Source organism: Calidris pugnax, unplaced genomic scaffold (assembly GCF_001431845.1).
Source record: "Calidris pugnax isolate Ruff unplaced genomic scaffold, ASM143184v1 scaffold201, whole genome shotgun sequence".
Classification (NCBI taxonomy): domain Eukaryota; kingdom Metazoa; phylum Chordata; class Aves; order Charadriiformes; family Scolopacidae; genus Calidris; species Calidris pugnax.
Window position 1 is genome coordinate 1,123,688 of NW_015090933.1, and position 16,176 is coordinate 1,139,863.

The following is a 16,176-nucleotide window of genomic DNA, read 5'->3' on the forward strand; positions in this document are numbered from 1 at the left end:
CAAATAAATAGCTGAAATCTATTAAACCTCACACTATCTAGGGAAAAAAAAATAAATCTTTGGGGGACAGTTTGACAGTTTTAATGAGAAATTCAGCCTATTCACTCATCTTTATTAAATAGAGGCTCTACAGCTGGAACAGCAGGTAGATGAGGTGTCACTGGAGCCTGTGAGGGCTGAACAGCAAGAAGGAGAACCTCTGCTATCTGGGCACGGTGCCTGGCTCAGGGGGCTCAGATCCTGCCAGAAGGAGTAGCCTTTCTGGCTACTTCAGAGCAACTGCGAGTCCTCACACAAACTCTGACGTGAGTTTGTCTAAATCAGATGTACCAACTCAGCAAGTGACGTGGGATAATAGAGTGAGAGATAACCAAATAGGTGTTTGGTTCCTTCCTTGCTACTCTCACAATCTCTCACTGCAAGGTGTGCTTAATCGGCTGTTAAGCTGCAGAACTATAAAGGAGTCTGCCATGTTCATATATACAAGTAACGGGTATTTTGCATATTTATTTTTAGGGGGTTTTTGTTTAGAGCACACGCAGCCTGAGACACAATGAAACAGCTTCAAATGCCCACCATATGGTTCTGTTAGCTGTTCCTCTGCTGTAAATTAAAATATATAGGTCCAATTTTCTTCAACAAAGCTAATGAGGGAAATGAAGAAATGTAAATTAGCAGTACAGCTTTTAAAACATTTGGATTGTGTCTTTTAAATTGTTATATGTCATCATAACATTTCATTTTAGTTAAACTACTAAAAAACAATTAACTTGCATAAAATGCTGCATGTGAACTACTTTCAAGGTCTCACAATTGGGACAACAAAGGTTTTGTCTTAGAGTATTAGAAGGGACCCCAAAACAAAAATACCCATGGAGTTTTAAACATCCACTTATTTCTGGCCAGAGATGACATCATGGAGATACTGGGAGGGCTGGAGCGGGCCAGAGAAGACATCATGGAGATACTGGGAGGGCTGGAGCCCCTCTACTGGGAGGACAGGCTGAGAGAGTTGGGGGCTTCAGCCTGGAGAAGAGAAGGCTCCAGGGAGACCTTAGAGCCCCTTCCAGTCCCTCAAGGGGCTCCAGGAGAGATGGGGAGGGACTCTGGATCAGGGAGGGGAGTCGTAGGATGAGGGGGAAGGGTTCGAGCCTGAAAGAGGGGAGATTGAGGTGAGATTTCAGGAAGAACTTGTTTGGTGTGAGGGTGGTGAGAGCCTGGCCCAGGTTGGCCAGAGAAGCTGTGGCTGCCCCATCCCTGGAGGGGTTCAAAGCCAGGTTGGAGGGGGCTTGGAGCAACCTGGTGTGGTGGGAGGTGTCCCTGCCCAGGGCAGGGGGTGGCACTGGATGGGCTTTAAGGTCCCTTCCAACTCTAATCATTCTGTGATTCTGTGACTTCTGGGTTTCTTTAGAAAGCACAGTGGGAGTTCCTGCACTTAAGATCAAGAACCAAAGGAAATCTAAAAATTACATAAGACACAAGGCCAGGAAAGTGAGATGTTGAGACTCATTGCTTCATCCTCTGCGACAGGCTGCGTGCAGCGATGCAGTAAGGAAGCGAAGCGGGAGGTACGGCGAGGCCGTGCCATGTCCCACCAACATGAACCGGGGCTGGTTCAGGTACACGGGGCTGAACTTGCAGCTTGGTGTGAAACGACTTCACAGCTCTCACAAACACTAACGAGTCCTGTGACTAAACTGTGGCATACTTGGAAAATGCAATCCATAATACCTATAATCTCAGTCCTCACTTGGAAACTTCTGACCTATATGCAAACTCCCAGGGAGCTCCCGCTGCAGATACACTATCGCTGCAATTACGGGTAGCCATGGAGCTCCAGTATTGTGTATATATTATACATTGTTATGCAAACACACAGCTACTTTTAAACCCCAGTTTCACAGTCACCGGGGTTTTAATTTCAAAGCATCAAAAAAGAAGGCAGAAATAAAATCTCCTGCAAATAGACCTTGATTAAATCTAGAAAGAATTTTCACAAACAATTCAAACACAGGCAGTCTGAAACCCTAAAATGGAACCACGCTGCTCAGGGGAGGACAGTCACACCAAATGTTTCACTTTAAAATGCCATTTTGTACTTGGTAAAACTTAATTCTTGTGCTGGTTTCATATTTAAATAGGAAAAGGCAACTTCAAAGTTTATTAGATTTTTTCCTCAGCATATGAGGAGAATTCCCACCCAATTCTTTATATGATATACATAAAATACCCCTTAGAAACAGCACTTGGGCTTTTCTATCAGGTTGGAGACTAATTAATTTAACCTTGGGAAGCAGGTCCAGCAAGTATTTAATCCTGACCCTTTAGCCTGGATTCACGGATTCATTAATCTTCCATATGTCAGTGTACAATTCAAAGCGCTACAAAAGCTGTGAAAATAATATTCCCCCCACCCACCCTTTTCCCCCTGAGACTCACCAGAGCCCGAATCTTCTCCCCAGGCCCAGCCAGCCCCCTGGCACCATCGGCGGCGATTCTGAGGGCGAAATCCCAAGGTGGAGGACGTGTGGAAGCAGAGACGGAGCCCACCGGGATGTGTGGAAGCGGAGACGGAGCCCACCTGGGGTAAGGGTCCTTGGGGAGGGCAGAGGGGAGACGCCGAGACAGCCCCAAGGATCCCCCTCTCCACAAGGCTCTGGTGCGTCCTCTGTGCTCGCAGAAATACCTGCACCCACAGCCTGAGCTCCAGTGTCACATGGCCGATGGAGCTAAAAACGGCAAACCCATGGGCTTCATTTAAAATCCCCCAATATATCAGTCTTCTCCCCCGAGGCTGCTTGTGTGCCTCTCCCAAACTTTTCTACAGTTTTCCTGGAATTTTAATATCCCGCTCTCTTTGGTTTCGTGCTTTTGCACTCTTTTATTTTTAGCCTCAGTATTTCACAGTGGTCTGTAGAGTCTGCTTGACGCCAGCAAATGTAACTGGATCCCCGGTCCCCGCGAGCCAGGAATTGCAGCCACGATCAGCACGCTGCCCAGAGCAAAAACCTTGGCACTGGCCAAAACCAAATAGTCGGAATCCTCTATTTATCTTACGGCAGGGCTTGGGAAAGGAGGCAAGAAGAGTTCATCAAAATGTAAAGAATAGCTGGGAAAGGGTTAGGGGTAAGTAAATAGAAATCAAAGATGCAAATAGGCCTGTTCGACAACAGATTTGTGTGACCGGACTTCCAAAAGCAAGAACAGGGATTTACAAAAAAAAATATTTCATTCTCTAGTAACCTAGTAACAGGACAGGCATGCACAAAGCAGATTGCCTTTAGAAAAGGCTTGTGTCAGCAAGGTTGACTTTAGTGGAATAAATAAGAATAGGCTGCTTGGCAGCAGGTCGCTGCTGACAATAATCTTGCAGGTCAGATTTTCCAAGTTATGATGGCTCATTTAATACACACACAACTGCAACTACCAGGGCTGGTTAGGATTAATATGGGCCACCATCAGCCACCCAGCCCGTGGTGAGTAGGTGTCAGGCTTTTACCTGACTATTCCACAGTATGTAACTGGAATAAGTCTGCTCTCTGATACCACTCTCTGATACTAAGGAGCTGAATTACCTTGCTTGACCTCACTTTTTAATTTTCTGTCACTTCTGGCCCTTTTCTTCCTGTAGCAGAGCACAAAATGGAAGGATTGCCAGATTATCTGATTGGGAAATTGTTCATCCTAACTATTCTAGGATCTGTAGCCATGGTAACTAGTGTCTACAACGGAGCGTGACCACTTCAGGGAAGAAAAAACAAGTGTATGGAGGCAGTTATTTCCCAAAGGTGACGTGATGAGTCAGCAGCGCAGCCCGGATTAGAATCCAGCGCTCAGACCGCCCATCCCGTGCGCAGCTCACTCAACCACTGCTCCTCCTGCAGCCTCCAGGGAATAAAGTTCATTCAGCTGGGTGGTAAATGCTCAACTCCTGCCCTTGCACTTCACCTTGTTATTTATCTACGGTTTGGCAGGCTTGATTGTTTGTTGCCAAGAAAGAGTGCAAATCGGGAGAAATGAAGAAAGCGTTGGTCTGAGCATGGAGCAAAGGACACTGCAACAGCAAAACTCCACGTGGAGAGAACAGGAACACTGCTCTGCCAATGCATTGAGTATATAGATTGTATGTAACACCAGAATTGCTTGAAAATTAATTTTTTACAAGGCAGCTTCTCTGTCTCTTCATAAGCAGCAAACATAGAGTAAAAGAACTATCAGTTTCCTCCATTGCATGAAGAAACTTCTCTCTTTTTTTGGTCTCCCTGGCATGTTTGCTCAACTAATTCGAAATGTGGACAGCCAGTCTGAAGTTGTTCTGCCAGCTGTGAGTGATGCCACTGTACATAGGCACAGGAAGGGTTCTGCCTTCACTGGTCTGCTGTGGCATGGACTGAGAAGAGATGGTAAAGACGTGCCCTGTGTAATCTCCTGCTCTGTTCTCATCCTCTGATTTTTCAGTTACTCTTTGTATCACTGCTCCTCTTGGTTCTCCTCGATCCTCCTGGTTCATGGTTAACCTTTCATCCTCATTGTCCCAGTTAGCAAACTCTTAAAAGGAAACAAAAGAAAATGGATATTATTTACCCCTGATACTGAATATCACAGTTTAGGAACTGCTGTTGCCACCGTGATGCTGCAGAGTCTCATCATGTTGAGCACAGCTAAAGTGGAAAACTCGCTAGTCTCCCATATTGATGCAGCTTTTCCACAGAGTTGTTCTTCTCATCAAGATTTTTCCATAAATGACCCAAAGCCTTAACTTTCTCTCCCTGCTGCTGCCTAGCAGCCTCATACACCTACTTGAAAGTGCTTCACATCATGGCTTAGTGATGAGACAAAGATGCTTGCAATTTGACCATTGGCAGTTTGCCTGTTGACTTACTCTTTTTCTCTTCCTTTTCTCTTCCTCTTCCCTTCCCTTCCCTTCCCTTCCCTTCCCTTCCCTTCCCTTCCCTTCCTTCGCATCTCTATTGGTAAGCCAGTAATGCTGATCTGCTAAAGGGGTGTCTGATCTGCTCTTCATTTTTTTTTCTGTTCTCTAACATTCAGGATATCCACAGATGAAGTCGGACAGTGTGAGCTGACACAGCACTTGTCAGAGAGCTCACAAATATTAAGACTGTCTCAGAAAACTCTCTGCTTGGTCCACAGGGCTTGGAGAAGGAGCTCAAGGCTGGTCTCCGGGGAACTGGGAGGTGCTATGGACTATCCACCACCAAGGAGCCTCTTGAGGTTAGCACAACCCGAGCTGTAATTAGCATTGAAAAGCAGGAGTGACCACCAGGACAGAAAATGCATGACACCCCACTGGGCTCTGTCAGTGTCTTTCCTGCTGGGGAAGACCCCTCCATCAGAAAGCATGGGTGGCTGCAATACAGCTGCAATACAGGCCCTTTTAATGTTGAGACCCAAAGCATCATTTTGGGCTATATATTACATCCTATTTAACAAGTTACCTCACTAAAAGTGACTTTAAGTGTGGTATGTGTTTGTATACAGCTTTGAATGTACGTGGTGGTGCTTTTTCTGTGATGGGTGGTGCAGAAAGGTTTGCACTGGGCAGGAAATGCAGCCAGATATTCTAGGAAGGCCATATGGTAGCCTGAGGCAGTTAGAAAAAGAAAATGGGGTGCTGCTTAGATGACTTAACAGTAAGAACTGGCTTACCACTGCTGGGCATGATTCATCCACTTCTTCCATTTCTGTCACCAAGAAATATAGGAGTGAGTCCATGAGAGCAGGACACACAAGAAGCCTTAAGCTCTTAGCACGTAAATATTTGTAAAGCAGACAGTGAGTCCTATGCATTAGGGTAAACATAAATCCTTCTGTTTTATTCTCAAATGCAAGTGTATTTTATTCAAGCCCTGATCTGTGCGCTGTGTAGCTGCCGCTAATAAACAGTTTCTCTTCAACTAATCTCCAAAGAAGGATTGCTTCCTACCTACCCCGACATGTTTCTTGCAGGCACATTGCTCTTTAACTCATCGACTTACTCTTTCTGGTTTTTTGGACATGGTAAAAACCATTAATCTAGAAATTTGCACTGTGGAGAAGGCAGATTTTAGAACCAATGATGTGGAGATAATTGTGGAAGGTACAGACAATTTAAGTTCAGATCCAAAGGTTTTTATTCAGTCCCGTAACATTAAAGAGAGCAGCCTTAATGATGTTTTTGAGAGGGGATGAGAGTGCCCACACAGTCTAACCTGCAGTATCTAGATTTGGGGTGGAAAGAAGTGGACTCCCATTTTTTATTTGAGTTACTTTGAATACAGAACATGCCAGAATTAGCAGAGCCAAATCATTTTACATTAATTCCTTCAATGTGAGGATTTTGCTTTAGTCTGAGAAGGATGTGACCTCCTCTCCCTCTTGTTTCACGGGGAGTGAAAACTTACGTGTCTATCAAATGTTAATCAGATTCAGATCTCTGAGCTGAAGTGCTGTTTTGCTCAATGCATGGGTTTCATTGACACATTTTTTAAATGCAGTTCCAAATCACAGCTGACTCTGCCTGTTGTATAAGCCATCAGCCAAAAAGCTTAAATATCTACTTCCCTAGGCATTTCCTTCACATAAAGAAATAAGTATACTTCTCATTTCTTATGTATCATGATCTGAACTTATCAGTAGACTGAATATTCATTTATAACATATACTTTGTACTTCCTTTGACTTAATTGTTTGTGCGTAAAGAAATTAGCTGTAACAGGTTCAGTGATGAAAAAACATTACGTATGCAAAGATGATTTTCAAGGAGCTCTGTTTCCTAGCAATACCATTCTGTTACTGACTTGTCTTGCTCCTTGAGTGTTGTTACAGTATTTTTACTTGGTTTCTTTCTCACTACTTTTGGGTATGATTTATGGATGCTTATCCATATCAGAAACCCAAGCCCGAAGGAGGCAAGTGCTTTCAAAAATGCCTGTGTACAGATGTGGGCAGGGCAGGCAAGCAGATGCCTGGCTGGCTGTAGCAAATTAGAATCCTGGCTACAGTTAAATACATCACTACTAAAATGAGCAAATATGTTATTCCAAATAAATTAATTGTTAAATGATTATTTTTCTTTTTCAGAATCAAAGTGGGCTATCCTTTCTGGTCTCTTTTTACATCATTGTTATCTCCTGATAGATATAACTGAATTCTCCCTGTTGACTCAAATATGCCTTATGCCCTCATGCTTGTCATTTAATACTCAAAAAATTAAAAGCAAGACAACATTAACAAAATCCTGGCTTTCTTAGAGAAATTTCTGTACCTGGCCACTTTGATATGCTAAGATGATACAGTAGTTAACATTTGTTTGCCTTTCTTACACAGGCTCCCAACGCCCTTGAAATTTCGATGTTATATATATTGCTTTATAGATGAGACACTGAAAACCAGGAACCAAATCTGAGCAGGGGAGTGAACTCCCATATGACTATTACATCATTTAGGAGTATCACTAGCCTCTCTCTTTCTTAGAAAGACAGTCACACCATATTACTAAACAGCAAACTAGATTTTTTTGTACATCTGGGACAGGGCTGAGTCTAAAAATGATAGCCTAAAACAATGCAGAACTAATATCGTTTTGGAGAAAAAGAACTCTCATTTTGTTTACCTCATAAAACTGATGACCAGAATAATTCTGATGATTCTGATAATTCTGGGTGGCCTGGGGTGTCATGAGTTCATTCATGAGTGCAGAAGGAAGCAGTAAATTGTTTGGCTTCATAAACTGCCCTAGTAGCAATTCAGCATCTCAGCAGAGGCAAAACCAGGGAGAGGATGCTGGAGTCCTCCGAGTCAACAGTTACAACTGGATTATGGTAGGGATTTGTGGGAGAGACTCCTGGGGTTTAGTCTCAGACCTTCACCATCATGTAACCATGGGTGAATTCTCTGTGATGTCCTTCATAACATAATCCAATGATATAGAATTGGATGTTATACTGTCAACATGATCAATGCACCACCCAAACTGCATGGAGCAGCAGTAAAGATACATAGACCTTCAGGATTTGAAAAATGTATACTTGCTGTGTATGTATGGTAGATGTAAAATATTATCATTAGAAGTAAGTAAGCAGGAGTTTCGTTGAAGCCAATGTTGCACAAAGGGTGGCAAACATCTTTAGATCAGTCCAGGATTTCAGCTGTAATTGTGGGAACAAAGTCTTCAGACTTCCACAGCTGCTCATTCTTGCTTATCCCGTGCAATAGACACAGGTAGGAAAAAGCATATTTACCTTCGCGATACAGGTCAAGAGCCAGGATGAGAACAAAGACACTCCTTGGTGCTGATAAGGACTGTTTTGTGGCTGAAACTGCATCCTTGATGCTCAGTGCCCTGTTTTATGTGGTGGGGTGGGAGGAGTCCCTGGGCACCAGGTTCTCCTCTTATCAGCTGGGAGCCAGCGCTTGAGTTTCTTTCCTCGTGGAGACTGACTCCGGATGGGGCTCCCTCTAATTAGTATGGAGGGCTAAGGCAGCTTCGTTAGTAAGTTTGCTTTGTCCAGTAGCTTGGATACAGCGTCCTAATTTTAGGAAGAAGGAAAATCAGTAAAAATCAAGTCAATGAAAACAGCTTTTTGGTTCTTTACATATATATATATATATAAACACATATATACATACACACACACACACACACCCCCCTATATATAAAACCAAACACACATACATACATGTATATATACACACACTATATCATTTGCAAACCAAACTGAACTGAGCAGAGGTATGAGTAAGTGGAAACTCAATAGATATGAGTTCTGTTAATCTATCCAGTTTCCCTCTCTAGAAAGAAAGTGAGATTATGGAAACTCTACTCCAAACTAAAACAGCAGTTAAATTTCAGTTCCAATCATTTAACTACTTAGTAGCAGTAAGAACCTTATTTTTCAGAATCATATATTTAATTGTACAGCCACAGACAGACCCTCGTTTGCATAATGAGACAATCAGGGCCACCACTGACATGCACAGATTTATGGCCAGCGAATTTGATGCAAAGCCACAGACCCTTTATTTTTTTTAGTGTGATTTTAACGAAGTTGTGTGTCTTGCCCAGTACTTTCCTGAAAGACCCCAGAAGGTGGGAATTGAGGCCTCTCAGTGATGAGGAATTGTGGGGGGGTGGGTTGTACAGCCACTGCAAAAGTAGTACATGGACAAGAAAAGGAACATTTTGCAGCTTTTGAGTTGAGACGAGCAACAGCCAGAACTTCCTCTGGTCAGTCCTGGCTATTTACCATATAAAAAGCAGAAGATGCTGGAAAATACTGTAATAATAAGAAATAATGAGACATACTAGTTAGAATGAGCTTTCTCTCAGCTCGAAGAAGAACAGAAAAACAACTTGTGGTACGAAAAGCCTGTAATCATTTTTAATGTGGAGATTAGTTTATGTTAGTGACAGCTTGATATTGCTCAGGGTGACTGCCAAACCTGGCTCTGCTCTGACTGTGGTGCTTTGAATCTCTCCACAGGGTTTCAGTGAAGTCACCTCAGACCGTGCCCGAAGTTCTGCCCAGAGCTGAAGGGCACCCAGGAGGCAGCTGCAGTGTGTCCAGCCATGCTGCTGACTTTCTAGTAAGGAAAGTCCCACTGAGCCAATGGTTTCCGTCCCGGGGAGGGTTAAATGAGTTTCACTTACACATCTTGAGCTGCTGTCTATGAAGCATGAGTCAGGAGGAGCCCTGCTTGACTTTAGCCTCCCCGGGGAGCAGGCAGACTTGGCAGTTCAAGGAAAAACTTGTTTATAACATGAACAAAAGAGGGACAGAGTGAAGCGGTCTCCTCCACAATGTGACTTTTAGAGTCGCTTTTAAGATTAGAAATGCACTTTAGCCGAGCCTGTCACCTGCTCCCAAGGCTGTTTACTGTCCACATTGCTCAGCGCCGTTATTATTGCTTGCTCTCCTTCTCAGAGCTGGGTGTACCTTTCCAAAAGACCTTATGGAAAATGCCTAATGTAAACCTAAGCTTGCTCCTCGGAAAGTCTGTCAGCTTTCTATCTATTGTTCAGCAGAGCAGTGGTTATCTGACACTGCATTCCAGGGAGGTGAAGTGAATGTCAGCTCCTTTAAAGGCACAGGTACCTGGAGCGCTGAAGAGTGACTCTGCCCTTCATATGTGGTTACATGAGGTCTTTCTCAAAGTCATTATCCATGACTCATTATATTGCCTAAACGGTTTTGGCTATTTCAGACCGGGTCTAAATTCCAAATGACACCTACCCCTAAGGCTTTTTATATAAAGGTAACTGGGCTCTTGCATATATATGGTAAAACATGCTGATCTGCTTTGCATATTTTTCTGCTCTTCAGCCTGGCCGAAGGCATGCTGCTGACTCAGGCCCAGCATCTCGCACGGTTTGTAGGAGTTCTGTGCCTTCAGCCAAGTCTCCAGAGCAGACACAGGGTAATTCATTGCTGAAAGAGGCACTGCAAAGCACTGAGGGCAACTGCCAGACCAGAAGTGAAAATTTAACTTTAGTTCAGTATTATATCGGAAAATTCTTTAACTAAGAGGTGTTCCTGCATCTCCGAGTCTTCCGCGTTTCATATCCTGTATGCTTTATGGTATATGCAAAGAGCAAATAACAGTAAGAGTTGAGGTTTACCTTGCAAAGGGAAATGCACAGCCAGAGCCAAGGCAGCATGAGAGCAATGTGACCTTTAGAAACTCACCCGCTCGTGGGTGCTCAGCCTGTTTGGTTTAGGGGGCATTCCTATTTCTCCTCTACCTCCTTCACACAACTGCAGAGGTACTCGGACGGGAGAGCGTTTGCACCATCTTGAGGAAGGAGCTATTTGGTTTCTCTGGCCAGGTTTGCTTTTCTGCAGATAAGCGTAGTGCAGGAGCACTGACTGTGCAAAACCCAACCTCCAGTTCTTTGTGGCACGTTTGCACCCACCCCGATAAAGCTACCAGGATCTCCCATGAGAATGTCTCCCAAAGCAACCTTCACCAGGCACTGAGAGCTCATTCTCCTCCGTCCAAACAGACCTCTGAAAAGATGGCTGAAGCTGATCAGAAATTGTTAGTAACCAGAGGGCAACATTTTTTATCACAACATTAAAGTTTCTTTCCTTCCTACTCTCACTTCTGAATAATTCACAGCTGAAAACTCATTTCACTTGGTCTTTCAAACATGAAAGTTGGCCTTTGATCTAGAACTAAGCATGGAGAGCTTTGACCCAAGAGGAATGTATTTATTAAAGCCAGAAACAATAGAAGCAAGGGTGTTAAACCGGCTACCAACAATGTGTTTTCAAAGGCTACTGCCTGAGTTTGCTAAGGTTGTATATAAAGCTTCAACTTACGGATGAAGTATAACATGCTGTATTTATTGGAGCTGTTTCTTCCTTGCAGTTCCTCCCCAAATCGAGAGTTAGAAATTTTAATTGTTTTCATTTATTAACAGCTTTTGAGCCCCTTTGCTCCCCTTGCTAGGGGGAGTTCTCTAGCTGGCTAAGAAGTGTCCCAGGACACAGGCGGCCAAGGTCTGAAACTGAGGAAGCTTCCAGCCCCTGCATTGTGTCGGTCACCTTTCAACTCCTTCCCAGGAGACAGGGTCTCCTTTACAGAGGGAGATGCTGAAACGCTTCAAGGGAACAGTCTTGAGATACAAATATGCAGATTATCATTCCTACATCATTAAAGTCCACTGAAGATTCAGTGACGTGAATGTACAAATTCCATGTGGCTCAACTGCTGGTTCATCTGAGAGCCCGTCAGGTTAATTTACATCAGGGTTTCCTGCTAGAATTGAAAGGAAACCAGGGGACATTTTCAACTTTGAGAGATGGACATGAACTGTACTGACTTTGTTCTAACACTAGTGGTTCTTACGTCTTTAGATGCCTAAAGGCAGGAGATCTATACCTCTGTGGCGTCATCCCATAAAGACACAACTGCAACACAGCCAACTATTATTTCAGGCATTTCCAACTGAGGGGAAAAAAAAAAAAAAGAAACAACAATCACAGTCATCTTGGGACAAGCACACGGGGCCCAGAGCCACGCAGTGCAGGCTTGAGCCAGTCTGCACCAGCTGGTCAAGGAACTCGCTATTCTTTTCCTGGTATGGGACATAAGGGCAGCATCTCCACCAGCTGGAAGCAGTCTGGAACAATCTACTGAGCTTTCTGTGCCACCATCACAGCCGTTCCTGTCCTCCTGCGGCACTGTGGAGCAGCACAGCACACGGTGCTGCACTCAGCAGGACTCAGGTTCAGAGAGGGTTTGTGTTGCTTGGTTTTACAGCCCCATGTGAAACTGGTGTCTTGCTACGAGTCCATTTTTTATGGATTGGCTGGTCTAAGGGATTTCTGTCCTTCACCCACACTCCCCGAATGTACACAGAGCCAGAAAAATCAGTGACAGAGACACCCTGAAACAACAGGCTCCTTGATGTTGTCGTCTCCTTTCTCCTAATTGAGTCTGCTGTCCCCCTAGTTCCTAATGGTTTTGTAGAACATCATAAACAATCACCAAGTGGAGGACAGTGCCACACAGAATGAGATCAAACCAAACTGTCTGATTTGTAAAGCTGTACTAGTTTAGCCTTAGTTAGTGGAAACATTTTTTGGCTAAGGACTTTGGTCTTGCAAGAACTTCCAATTCCCTGGCTGTGAAGTCTGACCTACGGCCAAACTCAGAGCCCCAAATATCCAGCTTCTTAAGTTTTAAATCTTAAGATTTAAAGAATCATTCTACGTATGCATTACTGTGACAAAGCAGTACAATGGAAAACGCTGAAAACACTGCTTTTCCAGAGTTTTGCAAGGAAGATTACAGAGGACATGATTGTTTTTGGGGACTAATGAAAGAAGCCCGTTGAGCCCATCGTGCTCCCCTTACCCAAAACCTCCCGCTGCTGGGCAATAGCCAGGACTCTGGGCATATGATGGCAGTTCTGTTGGACATTCTTTCCCTACTGAGACAGGATGAGTGACGTGAGCCAGCAAATACAGCATCTGGGGGATGAGAATACTGCACAGCCAGATGTGACACACGGGGTATCCCCAGAAAATGGAAGGAGCCTCTCTGAAATAGGTTGTGGGGCGTATGCTCAATGGCAGGTAGCTACCCACACTCTATTCAGTTTCCTTCTTTGCCTTTTAGCTGTAATAAAACAAGCAAATATCTTTAACAGATAAATTATGCCTTTGGGAACACTGACCTCCTTGCATTTACATAGGACTGGGGATAACAGCTTTGTGTTATTCTTCATTGTTTGATAAAAGTTTGAAGCCTACCTATGGTAACGTGCGTGGCAGTGAATGGGTACTTCTAACACTCAGAATAAGCATTAGAAATCAGAAATAGTAACTGAAAAAGACCTTCCCATCACAAGGATCCAATATGGATAAACTTGAGATTTTTTTAGAGAGTCGTTGCTAAGAAAGAGAAACATACATCTGTGTAAGCGCAGATGACTTTAATGAGGCTCTACAGCTAATAATAGATTGCCTTCTGCTAATTGCAAAGCTATAATAAAGCTAAAATACAAATGTTGCTATTTTCTTGTCCAACAAAAGTTATAAGACACTGTTCTGATATGTCAGTACCACCCAATACACTCAAATCTCTTCCAAGATTATTTTTATAGATATTTCTCTGAATGTTTCTCTGGTGAACAGACTCTTAAAGATTTTCTCCCTTGGGAAGTCTGAACAAGGTTTTTATTTCTGTCGAAGACAGAACAAGTCGGTCTGGGATCTCGCATCGTATTCTCATGGTTCCCATATTTCCTTTCCTGTGCACATCAGCAGCGATCTGAAAATATTAGTTCAAGTGTCCACAAGTTGAGCTCCAGAAGAGGACCAGCGAGACTAAACCCTGCCCTCTCTCCTCATGATTTGAAGCAAGCAGCAACTTCCCGTGGGTTCTTTCCCAATCAGAATGCCGAGAGCCTTGTTTGATGCCACGGGCCTACAACGTGATTTTGGTTGCCAGGAGCTCCTAAACAAAACACTGACATTCTTGTATTTATCCAAGGTTTATGGCTCACTTTTAGATTACAGACTGGCCTGGAAAGAGTTAAGAATAATTTCCCTGCTGCCCTGCAGCAAATTCTCCTGGAAAATATCTGCAGGTAGCTGGAAACAAATACCTACCGAGGTACAGGAGCAGGGGGGCATCTGGAAACCTCTTCTGCAGCAAGCAGACAAGCAGTAACAAGTATCTCCTCTGATGGCTATATGTAAAGTAAATAATGGTTGTGGCAGTATCGGATGGAGGAAAAGGGTTAAGGGGTTGAATATCTGAAGCCGCTCTTTCAGATTATTCAAATTTTGGATCACAAAGGTTCATTAAGGCTTAAATCTTTCTCAGAACATTTGGGGAAAAAAAAAAAGCAAAACTAATACTAGAGTCTCCGTGGTATGTTCCCTGGAAAAAAAGCAGAACTATAATACTAGAGTCTCCGTGGTATGTTCCCTGGTAGTATGGGAGTGCTGGAGCTGGCATGTCATAGCTCTAGACTAAAAAATTCCAGCTACAAGGATATAAAGAACATGTGGAATCTTCTGCAGCCAACTGCTTGCAATCCCTAAACCACAGACTGTATCTGGGCTTGTGCAGCTGAGAAGCCCTGCAACTCATTAGTGAGCGCAGCTGCACATGGAGATAGAGCACTCTGTATTTCATAAAGATGGTTTTGGAGCCCGTGTGACTGTACCATGCAGGAGCCACTGCCATGGTCCTACTGGCTGAGCTCTTTTGAGGGACCTAGATGCTGTTCAAAGACAGTCATAGTTGTTCTTACTGACCTGTAGAGTCCGTGACACAAAGTGTGTGTATTTGTAACGAACTGTGAGACAAGGCCTGGGAAACAAGAGCACAGATTTATGCCTTTATACCTATTCCTCAGCCAGGGGAAAAAGTGGGGGGAAAAAAAGTCACTATGGAAAAATGACCTGTGTTTCATGTTCAGCTGGAGGGAGTCACGCCTGACAGAGCTGCTGGTTGGGAAACAACGAAGCAAAATAAATACCTGGTCAAAACAAAACTACTACCAGTAAGCAGTTAACATCTAATTGTAAATTTGAGCTTTACTTCTTGGAAGTCATCTGTGAACTGTCCCCTCTGCAGAAGGTTACAGAGTGCCTGAATGTGATGTAATTGCTCTGGCACTAACAACCTGCTGTGAACTAACTCCACTGGGATTATTTCATTCACAGTAACTGAGTTACGGAGTTAATCTATAGCTTTGTCCAAATTAGGGCATAGAACTAGAAAGAAATTCCTTGGACCTCAGGTCTGCAGCAGGAGTAATTAGCGGGGCAAAGTAAAGTTTCAGACATTCTGAAGCAAGAATCCTATCACAAAAACATTGCTCAGTATCCTGAGTGATGACCTGGCATCCCAAATTCATTGTTTTTTGAATCCTGCCTGACTCAGTGGGGAAGAGTGAAGGGTAACCTAGAACTAGTTATATGAACACGGCTATCACCATTTTCTCTGTGTCAGCAGATTGTTTGTTCATGAATATCACCCCTTTGAAAAGATGAAATTTGACTCATTTTGGTTTTTTTTGCTTTTTAGGCTCTCCTCTTGAATATTCTGATAGAATTCAGAACTCAGTTCATTCAGCTGTTGATGTGTAGAACAGAAGATAGTGAATATGCAGAGTACAACCACGTTGTGGTGACTTTAGTTTGAATTACCTGCGCAGTGGTAAGTATTTGAAAACAAAATCTGAATGTATTTTGGTAATGGAAGCCTCCATGAAGTATATGCTGAACAGGATAATTCTAATACCAAAATCTCTAAATTTTGTCCATTTACATTTTCTGTCATTTGGTCTGTTCTAATGATGAGTCACATGGCATAATCATATATAGAATTATATTAAACTTGAAAAGCCAGCACTCATGAGCACTTGGTATTTATAGAATGGAGAAGTGATAACCAGTACTTTTAACGTAACAATTTAAGTTTGCTGAAACTTTTCCAGCCAGGACAGTTTTCCATCAGAAAATGTTGATTCAGTGGAAACTTATTGGGCTATTTCTGGATGATCCTTAATCTTAGCATCTCTCTGTAGGCTGATGTTGAAATGTATCCTGCTTAATTGATACTGTGGATGGCTCCTTCTTGCTCATTTTCTCCTTCAGCTCAGACCCAGTAAAACTGTAGGTCCATCTTTGTCACTCCAGTGCTGGTAAACAT

The 16,176-nt window shown here is 43.3% G+C and overlaps 1 protein-coding gene across 2 annotated transcripts in view; it reads right to left on the reverse strand.

The window, feature by feature from the left end:
- The window catches only part of RAF1 (Raf-1 proto-oncogene, serine/threonine kinase), an 83,999-nt gene extending 81,339 nt beyond the window's left edge, over positions 1 to 2,660 (reverse strand). For both annotated transcript variants that reach the window (XM_014951674.1, XM_014951673.1), the window contains exon 1: positions 2,440 to 2,660. The gene's annotated coding sequence lies outside the window, so the exon portion shown is untranslated. The remainder of the gene's footprint in view (positions 1 to 2,439) is intronic.
- Between the last annotated feature and the right edge of the window lie 13,516 nt (positions 2,661 to 16,176).